At 40.6% G+C, this 16,811-nt stretch overlaps 1 protein-coding gene across 1 annotated transcript in view; it reads right to left on the bottom strand.

Annotated features, from left to right (window-relative positions):
* The window catches only part of LOC309665813 (protein piccolo-like), a 1,074,121-nt gene extending 1,058,026 nt beyond the window's left edge, over positions 1 to 16,095 (bottom strand). Inside the window, exon 1 of the mRNA XM_082472547.1 lies at positions 16,052 to 16,095. The gene's annotated coding sequence lies outside the window, so the exon portion shown is untranslated. The remainder of the gene's footprint in view (positions 1 to 16,051) is intronic.
* Positions 16,096 to 16,811: the final 716 nt, after the last annotated feature.

Raw genomic sequence — 16,811 nt, 5'->3', positions numbered from 1 at the left:
GTGAGTCAAGTGGGTGTAAAGCGGCATAAACACAGCAGTGAAAAGCAGCTAAACCCCATTATAAAAATCAATTACTTTTAAAAACCCGTGAAACAAAGACAGTGAAAGAGAGAGAAATTCTTACAAAATTCGTTCACGGGCTGTGATGCCACCTGGATTGACCATATCTATCCCACAGCTGATTGAGACATAAGGGTGGACACTCTTGGGGCTGAGAGGTTTGGTGAGGTTGGGTGAGCAAATGCACACCCTTTAAAGTAATACTGCGTAGTACCCATCCCATGGGTCCCAAATCTCCAGGTTCAAGGGCATCTTCCTACATCGAAAACATGCATGAGAAACCCAGAAGATGGTACACCGTGTGATCGGGAAACGTTTCTAAAACGCACCTAATTTCTCATCTCCTTGTGCTCGGGTTCGCCATTCCAGCCGCTTTACTAGCAATCTCCCTCTTTGAAGAATCAGCACCTTTAACCTCCTGTTCCGTACAGGTTGCAATTTGTCCTGAGGATGAACGGGAAGAGGGGGAACCAATGAGAGACTAGCTCTAGGTGTTGGGACAGGCACAGGTCACTCTATTTTCCCATCAAGAAGAAGAATTAACCACAGGCTCAGGCTGCCGCCCGGGACCAGAATAGGGCCTGAAGCAATCCTGCGCTTTTGCGGCCAGCTCCCAAGGAAGCGAGTTGAAAAATGGAGCTCAGGGGCACTGCAATTCACAAACCTGCAGTCTTATAAATGATCACTCTCGTCCACAAATATCTTGAGGGAAGGCAACGAAGAGGATTTGAAAGCAAGGCAGAATTGCAGGAAACAGATTTCAGGAGGGAGATTCGAATCGCCTTTAAAGCACAGGAAAAGCGGCAAAACCTCGACAATGATGCCCTTGGCCAAAAAGGGCGTATGCGTTTTTTCCTGAATATATTCAGGAAAAAACGCATACGCCCTTTTTGGCCAACCAAGCAACCTGGAAAGGCAAATCAGCGCTACAAAGAAGTCTCGCTTCCCATCAGTCAAAAGGTCCATGCTGAGTAAAGTGTCAAAACCAGAAATGCAGGACAGGCCATGGAGAAACGGGAGCCTTGCTACGCTGATGGGCAGGATGTAAATTGCCAACAGCCACTCTGGAGAAGTGTACGGTGTGTCCTGAAACATCTAAAAAACTCAGATTAGAGAGCATAGGGCACTTCCACTCATGGGCGTATAAATTGGGAAAACTAAAAATCAGCAAGACACAGGCACCCCAAAGTTTAGGGCTGCTCTGTTGACAAGAACCTCCACTTCGTTACACCTTAAATATCCCAGGAAAGAGAAAAATGGATAAAGAAGTTGTGGTCCTTATGTACAATGGAATATCACTCAGCCATGAAATCAACGTCATAAGGCTAGTAGCAGCATGATGAGTGGATTTAGGTACGACGATTCTAAGTGAAATAATTCACACAGAAAAAGACACTTATCATAAGATATCACTTATAGAGGGAATGTAAAAACAGCTACCCTTGAACTGATTTACAAAACAGAACAGAGTCACACGTTTAGAAAACACACTATGGCTGCTTAACGGGAAAGGTGAGGTGGGGTGATGCATAAAACAAGGGTTTCAAATCAGCTCAGATACCGTTCCATAAACCCAATATGTAATAGACAAGACCTACTCCTAGCTCAGTGAATTGGACTCAACACCCCCTATTCACCGCCCAAGAATATTTCTGACTAGTAAGAATCTGAAAACCTATGTATTGATATCTCTCTGGAAGTGAGTCAAGTGGGTGTAAAGCGGCATAAACACAGCAGTGAAAAGCAGCTAAACCCCATTATAAAAATCAATTACTTTTAAACACCCGTGAAACAAAGACAGTGAAAGAGAGAGAAATTCTTACAAAATACGTTCAGGGGCTGGGATGCCACCTGGATTGACCATATCTAGACCCACAGCTGATTGAGACATAAGGGTGGACACTCTTGGGGCTGAGAGGTTTGGTGAGGTTGGGTGAGCAAACGCAGACCCTTTAAAGTAATACTGCGTGGTAACCATCCCATGGGTCCCAAATCTCCAGGTTCTAGGGCATCTTCCTACATCGAAAACATGCATGAGAAACCCAGAAGATGGTACACCGTGTGATCGGGAAACGTTTCTAAAACGCACCTAATTTCTCATCTCCTTGTGCTCGGGTTCGCCATTCCAGCCGCTTTACTAGCAATCTCCCTCTTTGAAGAATCAGCACCTTTAACCTCCTTTTACGTAAAGGTTGCAATTTGTCCTGAGGATGAACGGGAAGACGGGGAACCAATGAGAGACTAGCTCTAGGTGTTGGGACAGGCACAGGTCACTCTATTTTCCCATCAGGAAGAAGAATTAACCACAGGCTCAGCCTGCCGCCCGGGACCAGAATAGGGCCTGAAGCAATCCTGCGCTTTTGCGGCCAGCTCCCAAGAAAGCGAGTTGAAAAATGGAGCTCAGGGGCACTGCAATTCACAAACCTGCAGACTTATAAATGATCACTCTCGTCCACAAATATATCGAGGGAAGGCAACGAAGAGGATTTGAAAGCAAGGCAGAATTGCAGGAAAGAGATTTCAGGAGGGAGATTCGAATCGCCTTTAAAGCACAGGAAAAGCGGCAAAACCTCGACAAGGATGCCCTTGGCCAAAAAGGGCGTATGCGTTTTTTCCTGAATATATTCAGGAAAAAACGCATACGCCCTTTTTGGCCAACCAAGCAACCTGGAAAGGCAAATCAGCGCTACAAAGAAGTCTCGCTTCCCATCGTTCAAAAGGGCCATGCTGAATAAAGTGTCAAAACCAGAAATGCAGGACAGGCCATGGAGAAATGGGAGCCTTGCTACGCTGATGGGCAGGATGTAAATTGCCAACAGCCACTCTGGAGAAGTGTACGGTGTGTCCTGAAACATCTAAAAAACTCAGCTTAGAGAGCATAGGGCACTTCCACTCATGGGCGTATAAATTGGGAAAACTAAAAATCAGCAAGACACAGCCACTCCAACGTTTAGGGCTGCTCTGTTGACAAGAACCTCCACTTTGTTACACCTTAAATATCCCAGGAAAGAGAAAAATGGATAAAGAAGTTGTGGTCCTTATGTACAATGGAATATCACTCAGCCATGAAATCAACGACATAAGGCTAGTAGCAGCATGATGAGTGGATTGAGGTACGACGATTCTAAGTGAAATAAGTCACACAGAAAGAGACACTTATCATAAGATATCACTTATAGAGGGAGTGTAAAAACCGCTACCCTTGAACTGAATTACAAAACAGAACAGAGTCACACGTTTAGAAAACACACTATGGCTGCTTAACGGGAAAGGTGAGGTGGGGTGATGCATAAAACAAGGGTTTCAAATTAGCTCAGATACCGTTCCATAAACCCAATAGGTAATAGACAAGACCTACTCCTAGTTCAGTGAATTGGACTCAACACCCCCTATTCACCGCGCAAGAATATATCTGACTAGTAAGAATCTTAAAACCTATGTATTGATATCTCTCTGTAAGTGAGTCAAATGGGTGTAAAGCGGCATAAACACAGCAGTGAAAAGCAGCTAAACCCCATTATAAAAATCAATTACTTTTAAAAACCCGTGAAACAAAGACAGTGAAAGAGAGAACAATTCTTACAAAATTCGTGCAGGGGCTGTGATGCCACCTGGATTGACCATATCTAGACCCACAGCTGATTGAGACATAAGGGTGGACACTCTTGGGGCTGAGAGGTTTGGTGAGGTTGGGTGAGCAAACGCAGACCCTTTAAAGTAATACTGCGTGGTACCCATCCCATGGGTCCAAAATCTCCAGGTTCAAGGGCATCTTCCTACATCGAAAACATGCATGAGAAACCCAGAAGATGGTACTCCGTGTGATCGGGAAAGGTTTCCAAAACGCACCTCATTTCTCATCTCCTTGTGCTCGGGTTCGCCATTCCAGCCGCTTTACTAGCAATCTCCCTCCTTGGAGAATCAGCACCTTTAACCTCCTGTTCCGTACAGGTTGCAATTTGTCCTGAGGATGAACGGGAAGAGGGGGAACCAATGAGAGACTAGCTCTAGGTGTTGGGACAGGCACAGGTCACTCTATTTTCCCATCAGGAAGAAGAATTAACCACAGGCTCAGCCTGCCGCCCGGGACCAGAATAGGGCCTGAAGCAATCCTGCGCTTTTGCGGCCAGCTCCCAAGAAAGCGAGTTGAAAAATGGAGCTCAGGGGCACTGCAATTCACAATCCTGCAGACTTATAAATGATAACTCTCGTCAAAAAATATATTGAGGGAAGGCAACGGAGAGGATTTAAAAGCAAGGCTGAATTGCAAGAAACAGATTTCAGGAGGGAGATTCGAAGCGCCTTTAAAGCACAGGAAAAGCGGCAAAACCTCGACAATGATGCCCTTGGCCAAAAAGGGCGTATGCGTTTTTTCCTGAATATATTCAGGAAAAAACGCATACGCCCTTTTTGGCCAACCAAGCAACCTGGAAAGGCAAATCAGCGCTACAAAGAAGTCTCGCTTCCCATCGCTCAAAAGGGCCATGCTGAATAAAGTGTCAATACCAGAAATGTAGGAAAGGCAATGGAGAAATGGGAGCCTTGCTACGCTGATGGGCAGGATGTAAATTGTGAACAGCCACTCTGGCGAAGTGCACGGTGTGTCCTGAAACATCTACAAAACACAGCTTAGAGATCCTAGGGCACTTCCACTCATGGGCGTATATATTGGGAAAACTAAAAATCAGCAAGACACATGCACCCCAAAGTTTAGGGCTGCTCTGTTGACAAGAACCTCCACTTCGTTACACCTTAAATATCCCAGGAAAGAGAAAAATGGATAAAGAAGTTGTGGTCCTTATGTACAATGGAATATCACTCAGCCATGAAATAAACGTCATAAGGCTAGTAGCAGCATGATGAGTGGATTTAGGTACGACGATTCTAAGTGAAATAAGTCACAAAGAAAAAGACACTTATCATAAGATATCACTTGTAGAGGGAGTGTAAAAACCGCTACCCTTGAACTGAATTACAAAACAGAACAGAGTCACACGTTTAGAAAACACACTATGGCTGCTTAACGGGAAAGGTGAGGTGGGGTGATGCATAAAACAAGGGTTTCAAATTACCTCAGATACCGTTCCATAAACCCAATATGTAATAGACAAGAACTACTCCTTGCTCCGTGAATTTGACTCAACACCCCCTATTCACCGCCCAAGAATGTATGTGACTAGTAAGAATCTTAAAACTTATGTATTGATATCTCTCTGTAAGTGAGTCAAGTGGGTGTAAAGCGGCTTAAATGCAGCAGTGAAAAGCAGCTAAACCCCATTATAAAAATCAATTACTTTTAAAAACCCGTGAAACAAAGACAGTGAAAGAGACAGAAATTCTTACAAAATTCCTTCAGGGGCTGTGATGCCACCTGGATTGACCATATCTAGACCCACAGCTGATTGAGACATAAGGGTGGACACTCTTGGGGCTGAGAGGTTTGGTGAGGTTGGGTGAGCAAATGCAAACCCTTTAAAGTAATACTGCGTGGTACCCATTCTATGGATCCCAAATCTCCAGGTTCAGTGGAATCTTCCTACAGAGAAAAAATGCTTGGGAAACCCGGTGGATGGTATACAGTGTGATCGAGAAAGGTTTCTGAAACACACCTCATTCCTCATCTCCTGGTGCTCGGGTTCGCCTTTCCAGCTGCTTTACTTACAATCTCCCCACTTGGAGAATCAGCACCTTTAACCTCCTGTTCCGTACAGGTTGTAATTTTTCCTCAGGATGAATGGGAAGAGGGGGAACCCATGAGAGGCTAGCTGTAGCTTTTGGGACAGGCACAGGTAACCCTAATTTCCCATCAGGAAGAAGAATTAACCACAGGCTCAGCTTGCGCCCCGGAAACGGAATAGGGCCTGAAGCAATCCTGCGGGTTTTCGGCCAGCTTCCAAAAAAGCGATTTGGAAAATGGAGCTCAGGAGCACGGCAATTCACAAATCTGCAGAGTTATAAATGATAACTCTCGTCTAAAAATGTATTGAGGTAAGGCAACGAAGAGGATTTCAAAGCAAGACAGAATTGCAGGAAACAGTTTTTCACAGGTAGATTGGACTCGCCTTTAAAGCACATGAAATTCCGCAGAACTTCGACAATGATGCAGTTGGCCAAAAAGGGCGTCTGCGTTCTTTCCTGAATACATTTTGGAAAAAACGCAGATGTTCTTTTTGGCCAACTAAACAAGGGGGCAATGTAAATCAGCATTACAAAAATGTCTCACTTCGCATTGGTCAAAAGGCCCATGCTGAAAAAGTGTAAAACCCAGAAATGCAGGACAGGCCATTGAGAAAACGGAGCCTTGTTATGCTGATCGGCGGGATGTAAATTGCCACCGGCCACTCTTGAGAAGTCTATGCTGTATCTTAAAACTTCTAAAAAACAGAGCTACAGAGCATACAGCACTTCCCCTCATGGGCGTATATCTTGGGAAAACCAAAAAATCGACAAGACACAGGCACCCCAAAGTTTAGGGCTGCTCTGTTTAGAAATACCTCGATTTGGGTACAACTTACATGTCCTTGGAAGGAAAAAATGGAGAAAGAAGATGTGGTACTTATGTACAATTGAATGTTACTCAGCAATTAAATCAATGAAATAAGGCCAGTGGCAGCAACTCGTGCAGACTGAGGTACGATCATTCTAAGTGACATAAGTCAGACATAAAAAGAGACTTATCATAAGGTATCACTTATAGATAGTATCTAAAAATGCCTTCACATGAACGCAATTACAAAACAGAAACGGAGTCACACATTTAGAAAACACACTTATGGCTGCTAAAGGAGAAAGGTGGGGCGGGGTGATGCATAAACCAGGAGGTTGAAATTAGCACAGATACGGTTCCATAAACAAAATAGGTATTCGACAGGACCTACTCTATAGCTCAAAGAGCTGGACTCAGCACACTGTTGTCACCAGAAAAGGATATATAAGACTGGTAAGAATCTGTAAAAGAATTTATTGATGTCTCTCTTTAAGTGAATCAAGTGGATAGATGTAGAGCAGGAAGAAACACAGTATTGAAAATCAGCTATACCCCATTATAAAATTCAATAACAAGAACAAAATAAAGACAGTGAGAGAGAGAGAAATTCTTACAAAATTTGTTCAAGGGCTGTGATGCAACCTGGACCGACCATATCTAGACACAGAGCTGGATGGGACTTAAGGCTCTACACTCGTTGGTCTGAGAGGCTTCGTGAGGATGGGACAGCAAATGCAGCACTTTTAGAGTAATACTGCCTGGCCCCCATTCCATGGGTTCCATATCTCCAGGTGCAGGGGACCCTTCCTACAGCTAAAACATGCATGGCACATCCAGAGGATGGTACACCGTCTGATCGGGAAGAGTTTGGAAAAGTCACCTCATCTCCACGTCTCCTGGTATTCGGGTTCCCCAGCTCCTTTCCTTAGAGTCTCCCCACTTTGGGAAGGCAGCACACTCAACAGCCGGTTTTGCACGGCTTGGAATTTTCCGGTGAAGAAGGGGAATGGCGGGATGGAATGAGACACAAGCCTTAGATGTTTGGACAGGCATATGCCACTCTAGTTTCCTACCTGGAAGAAGAATTTCCCTATCCTTCAGGTGCCCCAGTAACTGGAATGGGTCCGTAGAAATCCTGCCCCTTTGTGTCTGCTTCCCTAAACAAGTTGAAAACTGGTGCTCAGGGGCACTGCAATTCACAAACATGCAGGGTTGTAATTGACACCTCTAATGGAGTCATTTCTTGAGCCAAGTATTCGTAAAGGCCTTGTAAGCAAGGCGGAATTGCAGGAAAGGGATTTCAAGGGGTAGTTTGCACTCGTCATCAAAGCACATGCAAAGCTGCTGAACATCGCCAATGATGCAGTTTGCCAAAAAGGCCGTATGTGTTATTCCTTAATATATTCAGGAAAAACCCTTACTCCATTTTTGGCCAACAAAACAGGCGGGCAATGTAAATTAATACTACAAAGAGATATCACTTCGCACCAGTCAGAATGGCCAACCTCACAAACTGTAAAACCTGAAATGCAGGACAGGGCGTGGAGAAAAGGGAACCCTGACAAGCTGATGGTGGGAATGTAAATTGCTAACAGACACTCTGGAGAAGTGGGTGGTGATTCCTTAAAAATCTAAAAACCAGAGCTTCTGAGCATATGGTGCTTCCACTCCTGGGCCTGTATCTTGGAAAATACGTAAATTGACAGGACCCAGGCTTTCTAAAATTTATGCAGCCCTGTTTACAAGAGCCTCTACTCGGAAGCTACCTAAAAGTCCTTGGAGGGAAGAATGGATAAAGAAATTATGGTAGATATGTACAATGGAATATTACTCAGCCATGAAGTGAATGAAATAAGGCCATTTAGGGCCACTCAGAAGGACCTACATACATTCATATTAAGTGTCATAAATCAGGCAATGAAAAATATCATATGATATTACTTATCGGTGGAATCTAAAAATTGATAGAAAGGTACTATCTTACAACACAGAAACAGAGTGCCAGACTTAGAACACAAACTTATGGTTACCAAACTGGAAAGGTGTGTTGGAGGCATAAATCATGAGGTTGGAGTTAGTATATACATATTTACAGAGAGAAAACTTGTAATCAACATGGACCTGCTGTAGAGCACTTGGAACTCTTCTCAACACCCTTTAGTAACCTCAATGGGAAAATAATTCTAAAAAGAATATATAGTTATCTCTGTATAAATGAATCATGTTGGTGTATGTCAAAAATGAACACAACATGATAAATCAACTATATACTCCATTATAAATTTAAAATTAAGTTAAAGAAAAGAAAAATGATCACTAAATTTGTTTAGTCGCAGTGAACGTACTAGTGTCACATCCCTGGACACAGACACAATTTGGTCCCAAGGCTGGACTGTTGTAGGCCTGAGGACCTCGGGAGGATATGCCAGCTAATTCGCCCCCCTTGAACATGTGCAACCTGGTCCCCTCTGCATGGGATCACTATCTCCAGATCTAAGTGTGCCCTCATACTACTAAACCAACCCTCTGACACCCAAAGGATGGTGGACTCTCTGGGCTGGATGACATTTGGAAAATCACCTGCTCTCAACATATCCTGGTGTTTGGGTTCCGACCTCCCGACTCCTTCGTAAGGGTCATCCCACTCTACAAGACAGCACCCTCAACAGGTGATTTTGCAGGGGTTTATACTTGTTCGGGGGATGAAGGGTAAGGGGGAAGAAGGAATGGGACAGAAGCCCTTACATGTTTGGACAGGCACATTCCACTCTAATTTAATACCCAAGAACAGGACTTGCCCTACACCTAAGGTTGTGTCAGTAACCAGAGAGGGACAGTAGAAACCCTGCCGCCTTCTGTTTCCCACAACAACAATTCTAAAACTGGACCTTATACGCACTTCATATTCACAATGCCTGGGGAGCTGTAAATGACAACAGCCCTCAAAAAATGTCTTGGGGTAGGTAATGGAAGTAGACTTCAAAACAAGGCAACCTTTCAATAACCCTTTTCCAAGGGGTAAATCTTACTGACACTGTTCAAAAAAAAAAGCACATATGAAGATACTCACCATTGCTTTATGTTAGACAAATGCAAATCAGATGTACCAAGAAGTATCATCTGGAACCACTCAGAATAGCCACCATCACAATGTCTACAAACAAGAAATGCTTCAGAGGGTGTGGAAAAAAGAGAAACCTACTACTTATTTTTTTTTTACTCTGCGTTGGGTCTTCGTTGCTGTGCGCGGCTTTTCTATAGTTGCAGCAAGCGGGGGCTACTCATCATTGTGGTACGAAGCCTGCTCTTTGTGGTGGCTTCTCTTGTTGTGGAGCACAAGCTGTAGGCACACAGGCTTCAGTAGTTGTGGTTCGTGGGCTCTAGAGCGCAGACTGAGTAGTTGTGGTGCACGGGCTTACTTGTTCTGTGGCATGTGAGATCTTCCCGGGCCAGGGCTCCAACCTGTGTCCCCTGAACTGGCAGGCAGATTCTTAACCACTGCACCACCAATTCTATGCTATCGGTGGCAATGCCAATTGGTAACAGCCACTATGGAGCACAGAATGGAGGTTACCAGAGTAAGGGGAGGTGGGAGGGATAAATTGGAAATTGGGATTGACATATACACACCACTATATATAAAAGAGATAACAAATAAGGGCTTACTGTATAGCACAGGGAACTCTACTCAATACTCTGTAATGACCTGTATGGGAAAGGAATCCAAAAAGGATTGGATATATGTATAACTGCTTCACTGTGCTGTGCAGCAGAAAGTAACACAACATTGTAAATCAACTCTATTCCAAAAAAATTGAAATTGAAATGAAATGAAGTAAAATAAAATAAAATAGAGCTACCAGATGATCCAGCAAGTTCCCTCCTGTGTGCATATCTGGAGGAAAGCATAAATCGAAAAGACACATCTTCCCCAATGTTCACTGCAACACTCTTTACAATAGCGAAGACATGGAAGCAACCAAAATGTCCATCAACATATGAATATAGGTAAAGAATATGTGATACATATATATAATGGAATATGACTCAGCCATAAAATAGAGGAAAATAATGCCAGTTGCAGTAACATGGATGGACCTAGAGATGATTGTACTAAGTGAAGTAAGTCAGACAGAGTAAGACAAATATTGGATGATATCACTTCTAGGTGGAAGCTAAAAATTGATACAAATGAACTAACTTACAAAACAGAGGCAGACTCACAGACTTGGAAAACAAACTTATGGTTACCAAAGGGGAGAGGTGGGGGGTAGGGATAAATCAGGAGCTTGGGGTAAACATACGAATACTACTATATATAACAGATAAGCAACAAGGACCTACTGTATAGCACAGGGAGCTCTACTCAGTATTCTGGGAATACCGTTATCAGTAAAGAATCTGATAAAGAATGAATATATGCATATGTGTAACTGAATCACTTGCTGTGCAGCTGAAATGAACACAACATTGTAAATCAACTATACTCCAATAAAATTTAAATTTCAAAAGAAGGAAAATCACCTATATTTCAAAAGAAAAAAAAAGAATTCCCATCTCTTTATATGGCTTGATAGCTTACTTTTTTAGTGCTCAATATTATCCCATTCCCAGAATATATTAATACTATATCATTTCATTCACCTATTGGAGGACACCTTAGTTTCCTTCACATTTTGGCAATATTGAATTAGGTGCTATAAATATCCATATGCAGGTTTTCCTCTGGAAGTATGTTTTAAACTACTTTCAGTAAATATCCATGAGAACACTTGACGGATTGTACGGTAAGGGAATGCTCACTATTCTAGCAAGTGTCAATCAGACTACCAAAGTAGCTGTATTATTTTTCATTTCCACCAATGACAAATGACATTTCCTATTGTTCCACATCTCCTACAGAATTTGTTCTTGTCATTGTTCACATTTTAGCCATTCTAAGTGTTACATAGTGGTATGGAATTGTATTTTTAATTTGCTTTTTCATGGCAGCATGTAATCTGGATTATTCTTCTGTATACTTATATGCATAGTGTCTATTTTCTTTGGTGAGGTGTCCATAAAGTATATTGGTCCACATTTTATTTAGGTTGCTTTCATTTTTTTCTACCCAATCTGTATTGGTTTTATTTATTTTCGTGCCTTATTGCATTAGCAGGAATTGGAGTAAAATATGGAAAAGGAGTCATGAAAGGGGACATCCTTGCTTTTACCTGAACTTAGTGGAAAAGCTTCATGGTTTTGACCATTAATCATGATGTCAGATAAAAGTTTCCTGTAAATCTTTGTTATCAACTTGAGAAAGCTCCAGTCTATTTCTTTAACTGAGAGTTTTTATGAAGAATGGGTGTTAGATTTTTTCAAAGGTCTTCTGAATCTATTGATATGCTAATGATTGTCTTTAAGGTGTTGATATGATGGATATAATTATTTGATTCTAGAATGTGGAACCAGCCTTTCATACCTGGGATTATTTCCTCTCATTCATGATATAAAATTCTCTCAAAATATTGTTGGATTCGATTTGGTAATATTTTGTTGAGGATTTTTGCATTGATGTTCCTGAGAGATATTGGTCAGTTTTCTTTACTATTCATATGTTCTTCTAAGTTTGGATGTTGTGGATTTAGTGTCAGACATTCATTTGGGGAGATTCTCAGTCATTTTTAAAAAATATTTTCTGTTCTTTATTATCTTTATTCTCCTCCTGCTATACCCATTATGTATAGGTCACAGCATTTTTCATTGTTCCACAATTATTGATTACTCTGTTCTGTTGATTCCTTTCCCGCCCATTTTCTCTTTTCTTTTGAGATTTAAAGGTTTCTCCTGATATGTCTTCAAGCTCACAGATATTTCTCCTCAGCCAGCTCTTTGACTGCTAAAACAAAATACGAGAGACTTGGTATTTTATAAACAACAGAATATTTTTGTTTTCTCATAATTGCTGAGGCTGAAAAGTTCAAGAACAAGTAACCAGGGGCTTCCCTGGAGGTGCAGTGGTTAAGAATCTGCCTACCAATAAAGGGGACAAGGGTTCAAGCCCTGGTCCAGGAAGATCCCACATACCATGGAACAACTAAGCCCGTGCACCACAAATACCGTGCCTGTGCTCTAGAGTCCACAGGCCACAACTACTGAGCCCGTGAGCCACAACCACTGAAACCCACACGCCTAGAGCCGGTGCTCCGCAACAAGAGAAGCCACTCAATGAGAAGCCCGCACACCGCACCAAAGACCCAACACAGCCAAAAAATTAATTAATTAATTATCTAATTATTTTTTTTAAAAAAAGAACAAGTTGCCAGCTGACTTAGTGTCTGGCGAGGGACCAATTTCTGGTTCATAATGTGGGTCTTCTCGCTCGGCAATGAAATCATGGAATGGGCATAAGATCTTCTGTGTGCTACATTTATTAGGTCACTAATCCCATGTTTGAGGTCTCTGGCTTCATAACCTAATCACCTCCCAAAAGCCCCACCTCCTAATACCATCAACATGGGAGCTGGGTTTCAAAATTTTAAAATTAGAGGTACAAAATATTTACACCATAACAGGGACCACAGAGTTAACTGATTTTTCCTTTCATGTTAAAGGTTTGCACATTTATATTTATTATATAATCCCAAAACCCTTGATTTTTTTTATAAGATTCTTTTTCCGTATACGCCAGTACAGACCACTGAGTAGAGTTCCCTGTGCTATAAAGCAGGTCTTTATCTATTTTATACATAGTAGTGCGTATAAGTCAGTCCCAATCTCCCAATTTATCCCTTCCCCACTTATTCCCTGGTAACCAAAAGTTTGTTTTCTATATCCATGATTCTATTTCTGTTGTGTAAATAAATTCATTTGTACTTTTTTTTTCTTTTATAGATTCCTCATATAAGCAATATCATATGATATCTGTCTTTCTGTGTCTGACTTGCTTCACTCAGTATAACAATCTCTAGGTCCATCCATGTTGCTACAAAACCCTTAATTGTTAAGGAAAACTCTCAATTTTTCCCAGTATCATCAGCAATTCTTTCTGGCAGACACGTGATAACACTTTTTAAACAGGGATATTGAGACCAAGGCTCCTGACCTGCAAACAAACAAAACATCATTCATATAGTGAAAACTTTGCAAATCGAAGGATGAAAGCAATTGGTCTAAATCCCTTTGCACCCACTGCTGACAGAGGGCAGAGGAGTTTGACTCACTAATCTTTCTTACGTGCACTTCTTCCTAATGGGGTATTCCATCTAAAACTTATAAGAAGCGGGGATGTATCATGGAACACACCAATCGCTACTACAGATTCTGAAGCAGCGAAAAAAAAAAAAACATGATAAATCCATCCAAAGGGTTCTGTCCACATTGTTACAATAGTTTCCTTCACACTGTGAACCCTTTTCAAACCCTATCACTTGAACCTATTTTTATTTTTTTCAACAAAAATAATGTTAATCTGCAGTCAGACACTCCAGTAATATTACACTATCCCTTGTGCAAGTATGTAGGGATTTGAGGAGCTATGGGAGGCTACCATGAGAGGTTGCCTAGAGTAATTAGGACATTTCATTTAATGTTGGTTCTTCTCCCTAAGATGTCTGCTATCCTCTTCTTTTTGTAGCTACTAGCATTGAGAAAGTGACCAAGATAAGGCCCTTCTCTTTTACTGCCCATGAATGGAACTGTGATTAACCCCACAGAACTTGGTGCTTCCAGAATCCCCTGAACCTACTGACCTTCCATGCATGGCACGACATAGATAAGGATGGTGACGTGTATCCTTGTATAGAGCATGTTATAAAATGTTTGACTCTTCCCTTCCTCATAATTCCAAAGAATAGGTTTCTTTGGATTTCTGCTTAATGCTGCTGGAGTTGGTACATAAGTTGAGGGAGGTATCAGGGCACACCAAAAGAGAGGGTAACTGCACAGAAAATACAAGCAGGTACATTTCTGTGTAGTTTCAAGCAGCTTATTTGCTATATCAACCATGGTGACATGTTGACCCTTCCTCTTTCTACTAGTAGTACAACAAACATAAAGGATATTTAGGCTGCTTGTTTTATCCCCACCTCTCACAATTGATCTGCATTAACATATAGGACAATGAAGGGCCCTTTCTACCATCTTAACCAATATTTGAGAACTAGAAAATGTCCAGATTTTTCTGGGGTTTATTTTAATATTCCCCAATCAGGCCTATGAAGGAATCTTACCTATTGTGTTTATTAATGAAGTCATATCTCTGACGGCATCCCATCATCAACAAAACTGGAAAGAAATTTGAAGGGTCTTCGATTTTACCATATTTGAAATAACAATATTTTAGCCTGACACGTTTTTGGATTTTAGAAAAAAAATATTTTAAATGAGACAAAAAATCATTTTTATGACACAAAAAGACAGCAATAGGTTTATATTTTTATCTGTTGCACTTGCACATAAGTGTCTCATGGGGTTATGTAAAGCTCTCCTGTTGGGTGCTGTGCATGGTGCAAGTATGGATTAAAACTTAGGAATCTTAAGCTTCAGTCACCTGAAACATTTAAATTAGGATGCAAGCAATCCTGTCCAACATTTGAAAAGAGCAAGACACTCTCTTTATTTTATTTGTTAGGTAATTAATCTGTCTTTTCCCCAAGGAGAGAAACAAGTGGCATCTTCCATCAATGTGTTGCACAAATATCTTTGAACAGAGAGTGCAAGCAGAGGCTGATACAGGATGTGAAAAAAAAAATGAGAGACCCTTGTGGCATTTTCTCCTAACTTATTGCAATCTCCCATTTAAAATGTGGCAATAATCAATCTTCTGAGGAAAAAGGCCCAAGGAAGGTTTTTGCTTCTGTGGAATAAGGGGATTGCTAAAGATTTCAGGAGGCAAGACGAATTAGTGAGAATGACCATGAGAAATCAGAGAAAAGTCAGATCCATGGATGAAGTGATGTTTACCACTGTGAATCAATGAGAAGTAGGAGCAAATGAAAAGAAAGCTGATACAACATTTTCTGAATAAATGTAACCTTTCAGCTGTCATAGAAAAATTAATACTCACTATGATACAACATATTTAGTTTAGAAAGTTAACATAAATTTAAAGCTTAATAATTACATTTATAGAAGAAATGAAAACATATTTGTGGTTTAGAATAAATAATGTGTTCTGCTACAGGTAAGAAGACTACATAAATAAATAGAAATAAGACTAAATAAATAAAGAGGAAAATAACAAATTAGATGTTATTAACATTAAAAACTGACACTCATCTAAAGAAAGAGAAGGAGAGACAGAAAGAGAGAAGAACTCATCTCAAGCATGTATTAAAAACTCCTAAATAAGAAGTCTTCAGATGTTAAAAAAAAAGAAGTCTTCAATAAGAAGATAATGGAATAGCAAAATGGGGAAAATATACCAAAAGATATTTCAAAAAAGAGAGTACAGAATGTTAAGTAAACATATCAAAAGATGCTTGGCTTCTTAGTAGTCAATTAAATGCAAAAGCGTGATACCAGGAATTATCACTGACAAACCAGAAAGTTCAAATGAAAATGACAGGTATTATCAAGTTTGACAAGAATGTGTATAATCCTTGAATCTCATTCACTGCTGCTGAAGTTGAAAAATCATACAAATGTTTTGAAAATATTTAGAAATATCTAAAAAGATAAACACAAGAAAGCTATGACTCGAAAATTTTACTACTACGTGTATACTGAACAATAATTTATACACACACCACCAAAGCTCAAGTTCTAGAATTTATATACCAGTGCTGTTCTCAATAGACACAAACTGAAAATCACTCATATTGTAATACACATTGGAATAAATTAATTAATAGTTAAATATTTACATTATGGAATCCTATGCAACAGTGGCAATGCATGATCACAACAACATGCAACCATATAGGCATATTCACAATCAACATAAAATAAAAAAGCCCAATCCAAAAGTGATTTTACTGTGCCATAACATTTATATAAAATACAAAATACAGGTAAAGTTATCTTTTTGTTAGATACCAGAACAATATTAAACCTTAAGGGGAGTCACTAGAATGGGACCAGGGGGCCTCTGAGTATCGGGCAATTTTCTGTGTCTTTATCTAGAAGCTATGTTTAGAGTGTATTCAGATGCTGAATTTTCTGAAATGTGTCATTTCCTTACAAACCATGCATGTTTTTCGTTGTTTTTTATACATAACAAAAACTAAAAAAGATAGACCAGGGAAGGTAATTGTATTAGCACTTTAATATCCATGCTTTT

Source organism: Balaenoptera physalus, assembly GCF_965194825.1.
Source record: "Balaenoptera physalus genome assembly, chromosome: 8".
Lineage (NCBI taxonomy): Eukaryota > Metazoa > Chordata > Mammalia > Artiodactyla > Balaenopteridae > Balaenoptera > Balaenoptera physalus.
Note: the sequence above shows the minus strand (reverse complement) of the source record. Positions and strands in the feature narration are given on the sequence as shown.